General features: G+C 35.4%; 3 long non-coding RNA genes across 3 annotated transcripts; 2 read left to right on the top strand and 1 right to left on the bottom strand.

The window, feature by feature from the left end:
• Positions 1 to 304: 304 nt before the first annotated feature.
• On the top strand, positions 305 to 3,775 carry LOC141594384 (uncharacterized). Its single transcript, XR_012522165.1, has 3 exons — positions 305 to 487; positions 1,934 to 2,019; positions 3,540 to 3,775. It is a non-coding gene; the product is annotated as an uncharacterized LOC141594384 (long non-coding RNA).
• A 3,090-nt stretch (positions 3,776 to 6,865) lies between these two features.
• LOC141594383 (uncharacterized) lies at positions 6,866 to 14,939 on the top strand. Its single transcript, XR_012522164.1, has 3 exons — positions 6,866 to 7,026; positions 8,506 to 8,591; positions 14,713 to 14,939. It is a non-coding gene; the product is annotated as an uncharacterized LOC141594383 (long non-coding RNA).
• On the bottom strand, positions 12,072 to 13,217 carry LOC141594382 (uncharacterized). Its single transcript, XR_012522163.1, has 3 exons — positions 12,836 to 13,217; positions 12,464 to 12,503; positions 12,072 to 12,386 (listed from the first exon to the last, which is right to left on the bottom strand). It is a non-coding gene; the product is annotated as an uncharacterized LOC141594382 (long non-coding RNA).
• Positions 14,940 to 15,574: the final 635 nt, after the last annotated feature.

The following is a 15,574-nucleotide window of genomic DNA, read 5'->3' as shown; positions in this document are numbered from 1 at the left end:
TTAATTATATCTTTAAGGCATGATTTATACAATAATATATGTATACGTATTTTGGTCGGATAATAATAGTGACAGTAATAATATTAGTTTCCGTCCCAAGTTAAAATAAACTCGAGACATTTTTTTTTTCCGTCTAGCTATAGACCGTCACATTTCACCTTGTACCTACTTTAATCCGGACCAACCAGAAAAGTGACAACTCGCTCACCTACCGTCTTATACCCTACCTCTAAATATCTCTTTTATATATTATTATATATTATTATTATTAATATTATTATTGTTATTAATTATTGTTGTTGTTCCCTACGCCCCCACCCCCTTCATCTCCTTTTCTCTTTTGCTTTGGACTTCAGCAACAACAAACAAGCAATACCTCAAACACCATTTTTGTCTACCTTAAAACCCAGATCCCGCCTTCATTTCTCAACCAAACTCCATTATTTTTGTACCATTAGCTTCCTCGTCCCTTCCTCGTTCTTTTAAGGTAATAAAGTTTGAGTTTTGACTGAGTTTTCAAAAGGGTCGTCTTAAAAGACAACTCGGTTCTTTTTACTTTTCCTCATTTTGTATGCTCAATTTTATTGCGTCAATACTATATTTATGCTCGGACGAGCTGGTTGTTTTCACGAAGTAATTGTGTTAAATTTCCGTCTTAGAATGACGTTTGAAACGGACTGTTTTACATGGGTTTAGCGGTGTACTTGTGTAGTAGCAAATTGATATTTATAAAGATGAGAGCAGCCATGAGGTTTGATTATTAGTAGTTGAATTTGACATATTTTATGGTTAATGGTGTCGTAAGTTGGGTTTAAAGATTAAACTGGATTGTAAAGGGCAATACACTTGGATTGTTTATTTACTAAATAAAGGGAGGTAGCTTAAGTTAAACATGGATTGAAGAGGTAGGTAGTATTTTAGATGTTAAAGGTCAACGAGATATCATTGTTGGTATTCTTAATGGTTTTTATGAATTATTAATGGGTGGTTAAGAGATTAAGCAAATTATTATTACTGCTAATGCTAATGGAGAGGCACATAAATCGTGTGTGAGTTTTGAAAGGACCGTGGGATATTGCATTCATTAAGACCTTGGGACGAGATTCTTAAGTATTGAGTTATGGATTGTTCTCGTATTGTATTTTAGTTTGTCGTTATCTTTGACCGAGGCATGTGGGTGGGTAGCTTAGAGCCTTGTACTTTAAGTGATGAGCACGGTTCTTTGAACCTTTGACAATATCGATATTGAAATTGAGATGGAAATCTGGTTACTATAGAGTATTATATTATGAGACGGAGTAATGAGAGAGATGGAGTAGAGAGTTGAGATTGAATTAATTATTGGGACGAGAGTGACTATTATAATGTTGGCGTCAGCTTTGAGCGTATAATCATGATATCCTGTTGTTCAGGTTGTGTTGAGCGGGTATGGGGAGTTAGTTTAGGTACGTGTTTGTGGTTGTGTTAACCCCGTATGATGGTTGGTTGGGCCGTGTTTTGGGTCTTGAGTCGTAGTATTAGTTTGCCCATGGCGCAAATTCGGTCATTGAAATTATTTGAATGTCCGTCTCATTCTTATACAAATACATTTACATTCACTTATATGGGTTGTTGTCGTTGGGATGTTGGCCTAGCAATGGCCGGGCCGTGGCCTTTCTTTGTGTCCTCGGTCGTGGCTTTTTGTAGCCTAGCAAAGAACGGCGTGGCCTAGCCGTGGCCTAGGCTGCTGTGGGCTTTGACCGTGGCCTAGGCGTGGCTTTGGCCGTGGCCTAGGCAGTGGCCTGGCTATGTCACGAGTTTGGGCCGTATCTATAAATTGTTTTGACGCTAGTTTGGTTTATTTAAAAAAAAATTAAAATATTAAATTAATTTACGTCTCATATTTTATATAACGATAATTCGTTAATATCGTCCTTTCACATAATTATTTTAGGTGACTCATATGTGGTTGAAGATGAAGAGTAATTTTGGGTTTTAGAAGCTTTCTCAAGTTATTATTTGTCTCTTTGCTAGCGTAAGGTAACATATTTCGAGTTACTCGACGAATAAATGTCACATTCTTTGTTTTCTTGTATGATCTTGTGAATGTTATTTGAGTGGTTTATTTCACATGCAAATATGGGTTAAATTCATGTCTTTTGTAAATTTAAGTTCACATATTAGTATGGAAATGAAATGGGAATGATTAATTGATGCTTAAAACGATGTTAAAATGAACAAAAACGAAGAAACGAGGAATTGGGGTGGCGGCCCGATTGGCCGGCGAGTTCCGTGCAGCACCCACAGCGACGGGTTGGCCCGGTCGGCCCGTTGCTTGTTTTCGCGATTTTTCATGCGTTGTTCGTCGTTTCGGGTTTATTAATGTTAAATTTAGTATAAGTAACATATGGGTAATCTTTTGAAATGAATAATGTTAGTAGTAAATATAATGTTGAAGGTAAAAATTATGCTTATATTGGTAGTTTGCACATGTTAGGATAGGTTATGATATGAAATTGTAATGAATAGGCTTGAAATGAATTTTATAGCGATAATTGCAATGTTTGGATGATTATGCCGAAAACTGAGTCCTTAGTCCCTTTGATCAATCGATGTCGATCAATTGTGTGATTGGTCACCATTGAACCCGCACTGCCGCAGGTCAGTCGGTTGCATAAAAATTCGGTTGGATGAAATTATAGTGTGAATTGGATAATCGGCCTTAATCTTGTTTTAGACCATTTATTATGTTTTTATTTCACATGTGTTGTTGGTTGAATTGAATGGTTTCTTATATTGTAGAAACGGCCCTAGATTCCGTGAAACCTTTAATGTTGTTAATATTGCTTGAAATGGAATTGGTATGGAATACTTCTTGCAGGTTGTTGTGTTTGTCATAGATAGGCCTTTATAATCTTTGACGAGTATATGTTCACACTGCTTAATAGCCTTTGTGTTCCTGACTTGGTGGGTTTATATCCAAGTTGGGGCATGACCTCGTTACTTATTTTGAGAGTAAGTGGTCAGCTTAAGTACTAGCCAACCCTTTGGTGGACTCCTTAGGGTACTCACATGGTTTTATAAAATTGTGGGTCTTGGGTGCGGTGGTGTGTATCCGCATGTCTAGGTCTGCGCAGATTTAGGACTAGGGTTGTGTTGTGTCTTGGCCATGTTTTGATAGAACCTCTGAGCCAAGATACCGGTTCGATTACCTTCCCTACCTTGGGTATAGACTCGAGTTACAGAGTGACTATTGACCGTGCTAAGAACTTATGCCTGTCTTTGATATATTGTCCTTTCTTGTATGGTGATTTTATGAATTGTAATACGTGAGATGCAAGCCGGTTACAATTGATAAAGTTTGGATTACTGTTTGTTATATGTTTCACATGATAGTTTAATTTGGTCAGTTTAGTGTTCATATGTTAGAATACTCGATAATTAATTATTTATGATGTTGTTTACATGTTACATTAATATGACATTTCGTGGCTGGGAGGACTCGAAGTTACTCCCCACTGAATTGTGGCTTTCGTGTTTGTATAAAATGCGATTGACAGGTTGATGATGATTAGATGGGGTACACGGACGAGCTAGTGAGCAAAAGAACCTTGGACCTAGTTTGGTTATATTTTGTAGTAAACCTTTAAACATATGGTTGTGTTTATATTTTGGAGGGACATATGTCTCCCTCTTTTACTTTGGTTTGTATCACTTTATTCTCGCGACTTTAGCAATGTTATGTAAATTAGTTTGTTAGTATTTGCAGGTTTTGGCACTCTTCATTTGGAAATGTTTGTGAATGGTTTAGAAATTTTTTTAAAATGACAGGTTTTATCTGGTTGAACCAATTACAAACATATCCTGTCAGTTTTTCTGTAGAATTTACGTGTTTATTTAACGCTAAAAATTAGGGTGTCACAGTTGGTATCAGAGCATATTTGCTCCCGACGCACGTTTGTGCACCCCAATATAAATAACTTGACCTTAAAATAAAAAACTTGAGAGATGGGTAGGATGGGTAGATTTAGGATCTTATGTTGTAGTCTCTTTGTGTTTGCTCTTTGTTAGGTACTAACCTGTTTGTTGATTGTCATTTAATAATTGTTGCGTTCTTGGATCATTGACCGTGAGCTTATCTATACGAAGATCAAGATTTGGTGCCTATTGCTGAGGATTGAAGATTTGTTCAACCTTTGAAGAATGCTTCTACTTCCTTGAAGATGTTTCTCGTTCTTTTTGTATCTCGCCTTATTCTTAATCTCTTGGTGCTTATCCTCCTTCTAAACTCCCTTCTGTTTTACTTTAAAAGCTACTCTTGTACTCCTAACTTGTTCTTTGTTCCTTGCTTATCCTTCCTTAACGCCATTTGATAGTACTCTTTCTTTTGAGGAATGTTGATCTTGGTCGGAAAACTTGACTCTTGAGGAGATTGTTTGTGTTTGACCCTTTCCTGGTTTTGAGAGGATTTGATGTAGGAAAGACTTAGGTAAGGTGATGAGACATACTTAATAATTCTTATACCTAGTTCCATGACAAAGTGAGTATAATTGATTGGTGGATTATTTGTGTTAGGAATGAGTTGCCTATGTGATTAAAGTTATAGGACTTGGCTTTGTTGTTTATGTTTGGGATTTGAAAGCTTAGTAGGTTGACGTCGTCACCTTAGGAGTAAACATGAGATAAGTTTAGAATATGAATTTGGAAGAAAACCCATTTTTAGATGTTAACAGTCCCGTATAGATTGGTGATGTGATTTGATGTTAGTTGTTCCTTGAGAACTTTGTTGAGAAGTTTTTGTCAATTTATTCGTTTGTTTTTAAAACATTGAGGTTGTGTCGAGTGCTTGAGATAAACAGATGCTTTTATACTTGAGTGGTAGATTTGCTTTAGGGAAATCCTAATATGTGATAAGATAGATGGAAGAAGTATCTAACCTATTTATCACCCCTTAAGCGAGCGTTTATTTTACCTTGACCCTTGTTTTGGGATTTGGTCGTTTTGGTTAGGAAGGTACAATACCCTAATAGGCGTGACCTTGTTAGAGAGAACCTTAAGTTTTAGGAAGCGTATGGATTAAGTCTTAAAATCTTCATTCGTACCATTAATCGTTTTTCCCCCTTTCGTTCATACTTTGGTTGGATTTGATTCTTAAGTATAAAAGTTTACTCGTTATTTCCTTGTCTTGAATACCTCCCTAATTCTAATATCTCTTACTGGTTGTTAACTAGTTATCTTTATGATTCGACTCTTTTAGGCTCACATCTTGACATGTTCATATATCCCTTTTTAAATTTCCTATCATTTCCTGACTTAGTTATTACCCTTTGTTTCCTTAGTGGAGTGATGACATTGTTGTTTGAGATTTGAGTATCTGGTGCTTCCTTGTTGTCTAATTTCCCTTGCTCCTTGATCATAAGCTTTACCGTTCATACCTCATTTCCTCGCTTCATCTTGCTCCTCCTTTAAGTTTGACACTCGTATCTTGTGAAACTCTATCTTTGACATCCTTGTAATTTTGACTTCAATTTCTACCCTATGAAATTCATTATAGCTCTCTTGTTGCTTAAGTTTGAGCTCTCTTAACATACTTTGTTTCTATGCTACCTAAGTTACTTTCCTTTTTGTACAACTTCTAAAATTTCAAGCTACCAGTTTTGAAAATGAAAATTTGATCTAATTCCATATTTGTTCCTTTAGTATAGACTTCTTTATCATGATTTTAATCCCTAAACCTGAGATTTCTTTAAATTTTATCCAATTTCTGTTAACCTTGATCTATTTATGATTTCTTTGTCAAAGTTTAATGTTACATTGTCAGGGATTTGACCCCCATTTGGGTTTAAAAGTGAAACCTTTATTTCTATTTTGGCTTTTCGCAAAAGAAAATTTGAGTAGATTACCTTTCTCTTATTTTGATTTTAACGTTGATCGGATGTTAGAACTAGTTATTGGAGACGTTTGATAACTTGTTCTACGCTTGTCGGCGAATAGTTTTTGTTTTTAATTTGTTTCTGACTTGGAAAGTTAGCGTTCTTGTGTGCACGACAAGAGCAAATTCGTTCCATGAATGAGACTTATATTTTTGAAAACTCTTCATTAATGTTTTTGAAGGTATTTTGATTTTTGATTTATACAAATGATTTGCCTTTTGACCTTATCTTTGATTTGGCATGTGATGTTCTTGAATACGTAACGAGAACACTTCCATTCCTCTGAGGAGAGTCTGGTTCTGTCGGAAAATTTTAGTTGAAGTTCTTGAAAGAATTTTGATTCTTACGATAAGTAACCTTTTAAATGTTTTGGTTACCGATTCCAAAGATCCAGTTTTGTTTTATATAACCTTTCACTTCTACTTTCAAGTTTCGAGGACGAAACTTTTTAAAAGATGGGGTGATTGTAACACCCGCGAATTTCCCATTTTGACATTTAAAATTTATTAAACCGTTTAACCACTTTATTATATATTTTTGAATTATTCTATTTAATTAATTTTATGTCAAACACGATTTTTATAAACGTATTACATAAAAGCTCGTTTATATAAAAATACGTACGATTTAATTATATCTTTAAGGCATGATTTATACAATAATATATGTATACGTATTTTGGTCGGATAATAATAGTGACAGTAATAATATTAGTTTCCGTCCCAAGTTAAAATAAACTCGAGACATTTTTTTTTTCCGTCTAGCTATAGACCGTCACATTTCACCTTGTACCTACTTTAATCCGGACCAACCAGAAAAGTGACAACTCGCTCACCTACCGTCTTATACCCTACCTCTAAATATCTCTTTTATATATTATTATATATTATTATTATTATTATTATTATTGTTATTAATTATTGTTGTTGTTCCCTACGCCCCCACCCCCTTCATCTCCTTTTCTCTTTTGTGTTGGACTTCAACAACAACAAACAAGCAATACCTCAAACACCATTTTTGTCTACCTTAAAACCCAGATCCCGCCTTCATTTCTCAACCAAACTCCATTATTTTTGTACCATTAGCTTCCTCGTCCCTTCCTCGTTCTTTTAAGGTAATAAAGTTTGAGTTTTGACTGAGTTTTCAAAAGGGTCGTCTTAAAAGACAACTCGGTTCTTTTTACTTTTCCTCATTTTGTATGCTCAATTTTATTGCGTCAATACTATATTTATGCTCGGACTAGCTGGTTGTTTTCACGAAGTAATTGTGTTAAATTTCCGTCTTAGAAAGACGTTTGAAACGGACTGTTTTACATGGGTTTAGCGGTGTACTTGTGTAGTAGCAAATTGATATTTATAAAGATGAGAGCAGCCATGAGGTTTGATTATTAGTAGTTGAATTTGACATATTTTATGGTTAATGGTGTCGTAAGTTGGGTTTAAAGATTAAACTGGATTGTAAAGGGCAATACACGGCTGGATTGTTTAGTTACTAAATAAAGGGAGGTAGCTTAAGTTAAACATGGATTGAAGAGGTAGGTAGTATTTTAGATGTTAAAGGTCAGCGAGATATCATTGTTGGTATTCTTAATGGTTTTTATGAATTATTAATGGGTGGTTAAGAGATTAAGCAAATTATTATTACTGCTAATGCTAATGGAGAGGCACATAAATCGTGTGTGAGTTTTGAAAGGACCGTGGGATATTGCATTCATTAAGACCTTGGGACGAGATTCTTAAGTATTGAGTTGTGGATTGTTCTCGTATTGTATTTTAGTTTGTCGTTATCTTTGACCGAGGCATGTGGGTGGGTAGCTTAGAGCCTTGTACTTTAAGTGATGAGCACGGTTCTTTGAACCTTTGACAATATCGATATTGAAATTGAGATGGAAATCTGGTTACTATAGAGTATTATATTATGAGACGGAGTAATGAGTAGGACGGAGTAATGAGAGAGATGGAGTAGAGAGTTGAGATTGAATTAATTATTGGGACGAGAGTGACTATTATAATGTTGGCGTCAGCTTTGAGCGTATAATCATGATATCTGGTTGTTCGGGTTGTGTTGAGCGGGTATGGGGAGTTAGTTTAGGTACGTGTTTGTGGTTGTGTTAACCCCGTATGATGGTTGGTTGGGCCGTGTTTTGGGTCTTGAGTCGTAGTATTAGTTTGCCCATGGCGCAAATTCGGTCATTGAAATTATTTGAATGTCCGTCTCATTCTTATACAAATACATGTACATTCACTTATATGGGTTGTTGTCGTTGGGATGTTGGCATAGCAGCGGCCTGGCCGTGGCCTGCTGTAGCCTGGCCGTGGCCTGCTGTGGCCTGGCCGTGGCCTGTTGTAGCCTAGCAGCAGCTGGCAGTGGCCTAGCTGTGGCCTGGCTGTGGCCTGGCCGTGGCCTAGGCAGTGGCCTGGCCGTGGCCTAGGCAGTGGTCTGGCTAAGTCGCGAGTTTGGGCCGTATCTATAAATTGTTTTGACGCTAGTTTGGTTTATTTAAAAAAAAAAATTAAAAAATTAAATTAATTTACGTCTCATATTTTATATAACGATAATTCGTTAATATCGTCCTTTCACATAATTATTTTAGGTGACTCATATGTGGTTGAAGTTGAAGAGTAATTTTGGGTTTTAGAAGCTTTCTCAAGTTATTACTTGTCTCTTTGCTAGCGTAAGGTAACATATTTCGAGTTACTCGACGAATAAATATCACATTCTTTGTTTTCTTGTATGATCTTGTGAATGTTATTTGAGTGGTTTACTTCACATGCAAATATGGGTTAAATTCATGTCTTTTGTAAGTTTAAGTTCACATATTAGTATGGAAATGAAATGGGAATGATTAATTGATGCTTAAAACGATGTTAAAATGAACAAAAACGGAGAAACGGAGGAATTGGGGTGGCGGCCCGGTTGGCCTGGCAAGCCCGGGCAGTTCGTGCAGCCCACGGCCAAGGTTGGCCCGGTCGGCCCGTTGCTTGTTTTCGCGATTTTTCATGCGTTGTTCGTCGTTTCGGGTTTATTAATGTTAAATTTAGTATAAGTAACATATGGGTAATCTTTTGAAATGAATAATGTTAGTAGTAAATATAATGTTGAAGGTAAAAAGTATGTTTATATTGGTAGTTTGCACATGTTAGGATAGGTTATGATATGAAATTGTATTGAATAGGCTTGAAATGAATTTTATAGCGGTAATTGCAATGTTTGGATGATTATGCCGAAAACTGAGTCCTTAGTCCCTTTGATTGAATCGATGTCAGTCAATTGTGTGATTGGTCAGCCGCGATTGAACCCCACTACTACACATACCTTGCATTGGTGACGCTTTTTCAGGCGTTTTTCGACGCTTTAAATCGTCAATTTTTTTTTTATCGACGCTTTATAAAAGCGTCAAATTTTGGGCCGTCACTAATTTTTGACGCTTTTTTTAGTCAATAATTATGACATTTTTTAGCGTCTTCATGGCCTATTGACGCTTTTAATTGTCAACAAAATTGACGCTTTTAAGCGTCTTTGGTGGCTATTGACGCTTTTAATTGTCAATAAATGTGACGCTTTTAAACGTCTTCATGGACTATTGACGCTTTTAATTGTCAACAAAATTAACGCTTTTAAGCGTCTTTGGTGGCTATTGACGCTTTTAATTGTCAATAAATGTGACGCTTTTAAGCGTCTTCCGCGACTATTGATGGTTTTATGTGTCAGTCGATGAGACGGAATTAGGCGTCAACTATTCATATATTGACACTTCTTCTTGTCACGGTCTAATTTCGACTTTTTGATTTCTGATAAAATCGTATGTAGAGATTAAATACACCTATAAATAATATAGTACTACTAGCTATCATTACTAAATCATAAAAAATAAAACATAATGCAATGTACTCCGTATATAATTAATAACGTACCCACATACTTTTATAAATAATTATACGTTTGATACATATACCTTCTCCATCACAAATACTATAGCTAGCTAGCATTGACAATTTAACTAATATAAACTAGTACGTAATTTTTAGTACGACAAAATCAAAAATACCAAAAGGGATCCGGAAGATAGTAAAAGTCCAAAAAATTGTAAAAAATGCTACGTAACTAGCTAGACAAGGACACTTCCAAAGAGGTTTGAATGTGGTAGGGGCTTCAATCATGTAGGCACAATGTCACAGAGACTTCAATCAACATATGAAGGCGCATCTTCAATCAACATTTGAAGGCGCATCATCACCATCTGATGAATCTGAAACCTATAACGGGCAACGAAAATATAATTTATATGAATATATTTGATTAGTACATATACACTTCACAAACCATATAAACTATCTCCTTGAACGATGGATATGTCTAAGAAATGTCCAATCTAGCTATTATATAGAGTTCAAGTACAAAATTAGCAACGATAAACATGTCACAGAAAAATTCACATTAGGACAGGGAGGCTCAACTAAGTCATACTTATTAATTTAACTAGCATATCAGATCAACATTCATGTCAAAAAAGCTCAAAACATTCTATAGGATCTTATAGAATAGATAATTTGACAAGCCACCGCTTAGAGAAAATCAAAACCAAAGGACATATAGAGGAAGGTTTAACAACATAAAAACATGAAAACGCTTCCAAATTAAACAAGACTTGGTACTTTATAAATCAACTAACTGTATAAAATAGTGAATAAAACCTACTATGGAAATTATATCAAATTTATACCATAAACACCTAGAAATTCAGTAAAATAAAGATCGAACACATGAAACCCCATGAATAAAGCGTTTGATTGAAGAAGATTACCTTATTTTACAAATACTCAGTACATTTTTTCTTTAGTAGAACAAAACAAGTAATCTTTCTAAAAAATCAACCAACAAGCCAAAAATAACAAGTAGCTTAGTCATCCAACCATGTAGAATATCCCAACATAATATAACTTGTTGTAACTTATATTATGTAGTCCATACCCACGTACTCTTATTGAAATTCCATACATAGTCCTCGCAAAATCGATCATGAAATATGTGATGATGCCATACAGAAATGTTTGAACTTTGGACGACTATGTATGGAATTTCAATAAGAGCTCTGTTAAAACAACATAATGAATATGTCTTAATCGAAGTTCGACATTCGCACTTATCCACCAAACAGAAGGCTTTCAAATTACGTAAAAATGATGTTTGAACTAGTCATCATACTTACAAAATACGCAAAGTCACAGAATTTGATTATTAGAGTAGATGTATACCTGAGCTGCAGCATAGGCAAATAGAGAATATATTCTAGCTGCCTTTTCTCTGTAAAAAAAACTGTTCTCTCAATAGAAACTACAGGTTGAACCGAAGAAGCATTGCTGACACCCAAGAACAAGCAAGCAGAATGAAGAGCTCCCATTATCGTAACTATGCTAATGATTGTGTCCCTTCGGAAAGGAACAAATTTAACAAGTTAATGCAAATACACTCTTATCTATAAAATCTCAATGAAAGCACAAAAGTATGGTCGAAAATGCAATTTATATGCACATGTAATATTTGAGTGAGGAAGGTACCTTTTAAAGTCGATGTTCCAAAACATGAAGCAAACAAGTAATGGACAGATGGTAGCTAAAAAGAATCTCACAAAGATTGTATTGTGGACTTCGCAAGACACAAGATCTTGTTTCTTAAGGCAAAGCTGAAACTGCGATACAATATCCCGAGAGAATTTGGTATCAAATTGTAGAGGTTATGTTCCAGGTGGTGGTATACTCAATTCCTCTATTGAAGCTTCTACATCTCTTTAGGTTCATGAACGATTAACATGAAACATATTGGTTATAACTTATAAGCAAACATACCATTGAGTAAAAACTACAATAACCTCTCTGAGGCAAACTCAATAGAAATTACCTGATCTGGTTGAAGTTTCTATAGATGTTTGCGAAGTCATCACCAATTCGCTTAAATGGCAGGGGTGGTAACCTCAAGCGCATCCAAGTGGCGGGATTATAGCCATCAGGTATTGGAGGAACTCCATTTATTCCCCGAGAATCACAAAGTCGGACCAAATTTTCAAAGATATTGCTCACATTGTAGGAGCCTTACCCTATGTTATTTCCATATGACGAAAACAAAGAGACCATTTTAAAACAACAGAACCCTGTTCTCAAAATGATTTGGTGTCGGCGGACTTGAATCAATAAAGAGGCCATTTCAAATTTAGCCCGAAAATTGCATCAATGAAAGTATTGAGCAGCCTTTAGATAAAAGGAACAATTTAGTTGAGCCATGGTCAGAAGTAGCGTTTGATAGCAATTGATACCACGCCACTTTCAGGTCATAAACCCACTGAACACTAAACTATATAATGGAAAAGGGCCTAAAAATTGAAAGAAATATCACCTGAGAGTATTTTATCATGGTGTGTGAGTGAAGTCCAAGATTTCCTCCGTAGATCACTCGTCCTCCATGTTTCATAAGCAGTAGCTGTGCACCAAAATATAAGGTAAATTTGTTTTCATTAACAAGATCATCCATTTTAAGACAAAAAGTATTAGACAAACCTCATCAAAAGCTTCAAATATCCATTAACGCCACCCTCACCTGATTAATTGTTTGTGTGCAATCAAAACCATTACGAATGCAAAAATTAGAAAAACATAAACGAAACAAATCACCCAATTGAAAATAATAGTCGAAACACTACTATTGATAAAGGTACGATCTAATATCATCAGTTATAAAAAGTCAATTATACAAGACAATTCCTATTTAAAGAACAGCTTAATAAATCGAATTGCAAAATAAAACAATTGATTGATTAGAGAGACTCCACACATTCACAAATCATGGATTAATACACTAACAAACTGTAGAAGAATACATACAATCAAAACAAAAACGATTTAGAAAATGAATGAGAAGTAGAACCGTACCTATGATATGTAATAGAAGACCCGTTTTCTATTACAAATTGTAGAAAAATGAATTGAAATTTGCTTTTGCAAGACCTGCTTCTTCCGCTGCTTTCCTAGCGTACTTCTCCATCTTTCTGTTTGGGTCGACACTAATAACATGAACACCATCATCACTGGCATATTATTTGAGATTAGGACCAGTTCTAATCCTGATTTCCAAAATTTTATTGGCTTGACCCTTCAACTGACTGAAGAGGTCACGCTTGTATCTGGCAATCTTACCAGGTTACAGAAGTTATGATGGAGCCTCATACAAAAAATTTCATACAGGAAAGAAGCATTACATGAAAAAGTTCTCTAGTTTAATATGACTGACCTCAGATTCATATCCTTTCATGCTATTGTTCATGACCGATGCGAATAATTCCTCATACCAATCTAAATCGAAAAAATGTCGATTTTACTTCAATTTAAATCTAAAAATTTATTGTAATCAACTATATGTTACCATTAACAACAAAAGAATTCGCAAGATTCTAATCAATTGATCAAACAATTTCAAAATTGAAAAGGAGGATAATGAAGATAACCTTGAGTGGTTATTGAAGGAAGCGGTATATTGAATCTCACATCGACAGATGCAGCTGGTCACGCGAGAACGATTACTAGCAATCATAACGGCAAAAATTGATTCAGTTATTGCTAGTAATCGATTATTGTTGAGAGATTTTGGATTATTGTTGAGAGATTTTTTCAGTTATTATTTAGGGTTTTGTTCTATGGTTTGTAGAAAATGGGAGATGAAGATGAACAAGGAATGTGTTTTGGCGGAATCTCCTAAGCGCGTTGGAATTTTGGTGAAATTTTCAATTTTTAATAATTCCGCTGAAATAAACACGGAGTATACATGATTATGTGGTCGACGCTCTATTAAAGCATCAATAGTCAAGCGTCACATATACAAGGTATTTGTAGTAGTGCCCGTACCTGTCGCAGGGCTGGGGTTGCGGGTAAAAATTCGGTTGGATGAAATTATAGTGTGAATTGGATAATCGGCCTTAATCTTGTTTTAGGCCATTTATTATGTTTTTATTTCACATATGTTGTTGGTTGAATTGAATGGTTTCTTATATTGTAGAAACGGCCCTAGATTCCCTGAAACCTTTAATGTTGTTAATATTGCTTGAAATGGAATTGGTATGGAATACTTCTTGCAGGTTGTTGTGTTTGTCATAGATAGGCCTTTATAGTCTTTGACGAGTATATGTTCACTGCTTAATAGCCTTTGTGTTCCTGACTTGGTGGGTTTATATCCAAGTTGGGGCATGACCTCGTTACTTATTTTGAGAGTAAGTGGTCAGCTTAAGTACTAGCCAACCCTTTGGTGGACTCCTTAGGGTACTCACATGGTTTTATAAAATTGTGGTTCTTGGGTGCGGTGGTGTGTATCCGCATGTCTAGGTCTGCGCAGATTTAGGACTAGGGTTGTGTTGTGTCTTGGCCATGTTTTGATAGAACCTCTGAGCCAAGATACCGGTTCGATTACCTTCCTTACCTCGTGGTATAGACTCGAGTTACAGAGTGACTATTGACCGTGCTAAGAACTTATGTCTGTCTTTGATATATTGTCCTTTCTTGTATGGTGATTTTATGAATTGTAATAGGTGAGATGCAAGCCGGTTACAATTGATAAAGTTTGGATTACTGTTTGTTATATGTTTCACATGATAGTTTAATTTGGTCAGTTTAGTGTTCATATGTTAGAATACTCGATAATTAATTATTTATGATGTTGTTTACATGTTACATTAATATGACATTTCGTGGCTGGGAGGACTCGAAGTTACTCCCCACTGAATTGTGGCTTTCGTGTTTGTATAAAATGCGATTGACAGGTTGATGATGATTAGATGGGGTACACGGACGAGCTAGTGAGCAAAAGAACCTTGGACCTAGTTTGGTTATATTTTGTAGTAAACCTTTAAACATATGGTTGTGTTTATATTTTGGAGGGACATATGTCTCCCTCTTTTACTTTGGTTTGTATCACTTTATTCTCGCGACTTTAGCAATGTTATGTAAATTAGTTTGTTAGTATTTGCAGGTTTTGGCACTCTTCATTTGGAAATGTTTGTGAATGGTTTAGAAAATTTTTTAAATTACAGGTTTTATCTGGTTGAACCAATTTACGTGTTTATTTAACGCTAAAAATGAGGGTGTTACAAGTACTCTCTAATTGCCTTGCAATATTGAGAGAGTTTTTGTGAGGTTTTCGATGTGAGAACTAGGTTTCAGAGAAAATGCCTCCAAAAACCCTCTCCTTTTGTTCATGTGGTTCGCCCGTGGGTTTCACAAGGGAGGGAGTGGGCTTCCACTTTCTCCTTATTTTTAACTCGTGGTCCGACTCAAAATGCTAAAATGTATATGACGGGTTTTTATTATAAATCGTCATCGGTTATCGGTTATTAAAATATCAACTAGTAATATGACTCAGTCTATATATTAATACTTGTCCGACAAAGACAATATTGTATAATTAATTCAATATACATCAATTAAATATAATCGTTTATATTCAATTTACGAATTATCCGCTTAATTCGTCTTAGCCATTATTATTTAATCCGTATTAAATAATTATCTCAACATCGCGTTTGACTAATTATTAGTCAATAACTCCGACTAACTGCTTAGTCAAAATAGGCATCAACATGACTGTATTTTCATACTGTCACATCTCTCAAACGTATCCTATAG

This window comes from Silene latifolia, chromosome 8 (genome assembly GCF_048544455.1).
Source record: "Silene latifolia isolate original U9 population chromosome 8, ASM4854445v1, whole genome shotgun sequence".
NCBI lineage: Eukaryota > Viridiplantae > Streptophyta > Magnoliopsida > Caryophyllales > Caryophyllaceae > Silene > Silene latifolia.
Note: the sequence above shows the minus strand (reverse complement) of the source record. Positions and strands in the feature narration are given on the sequence as shown.